The 632-nt window shown below is 63.6% G+C and overlaps 1 protein-coding gene across 3 annotated transcripts in view; it reads left to right on the forward strand.

Annotated features, from left to right (window-relative positions):
- The first annotated feature begins 258 nt into the window (after positions 1-258).
- FAIM (Fas apoptotic inhibitory molecule) overlaps positions 259-632 on the forward strand; it is a 24926-nt gene continuing 24552 nt past the window's right edge. For 2 of the 3 annotated variants that reach the window (XM_011998521.1, XM_011998523.1), the window contains exon 1: positions 292-589. The gene's annotated coding sequence lies outside the window, so the exon portion shown is untranslated. Of the gene's footprint in view, positions 590-632 lie in introns of all 3 variants that reach the window. The other variant, XM_011998524.1, reaches the window with a different exon arrangement.

Consider the following 632-nt stretch of genomic DNA (forward strand, 5'->3'; position numbering starts at 1 on the left):
TTAAGGACCTAAATGAAGCCAAGCAGACAGGGGCTAGATCACACATGGGGGCTTCATGCCCACCTTAAGTAGTTTGGGACTTTAAAAAAGGAATGAGACTCCATAAAGAGGTTTTAAGGAGCGAATGCCATAGCTGCCATGACCGGGTTTCCCTTCCCCATAGCTGCAGAGCAGGCACAGGGCTGGTTTAGCCCACCAGGTTGTGCCCAGCGCGGGGCCAGCGGCCGGCTCCTACCCACACTTGCGGACGGGAAGACTGGACGCACTGCGGGACCTGGTGATGTCCTGGGTTGGGGCTGAGGAAGGCCTGTGTGCGGAGGGTGCGGCCTTCGGCTAAGGCAGAGGACCGGGGTTGGGTCCGTGGCGGCGGGAGGGGTGGCCTCCTGCACTGGGCGCCCCAGGGGACCTGAGGCGCGACAAACAGTCGGCGCGTTTGGTACTCGCGCCCGCAGAGCTTTCAACCTCCGCGCCGGCTGCGCCTGTTTCTCTGCGAGGGAAGCAAGGCCACGCGGCCTACGTAGCCGAGTCGGAACCAACCGGTTGTTTGGTGAAACCTACCCCAGAGCCTCCCACGGCCCACAGCGCACAGGTGAGGTAGCAGCCCGGGTGGGGTCGGGGTCGCGCCTGCGCCC

This window comes from Mandrillus leucophaeus, unplaced genomic scaffold (assembly GCF_000951045.1).
Source record: "Mandrillus leucophaeus isolate KB7577 unplaced genomic scaffold, Mleu.le_1.0 Scaffold573, whole genome shotgun sequence".
In the NCBI taxonomy this organism is placed as follows: Eukaryota; Metazoa; Chordata; class Mammalia; order Primates; family Cercopithecidae; genus Mandrillus; species Mandrillus leucophaeus.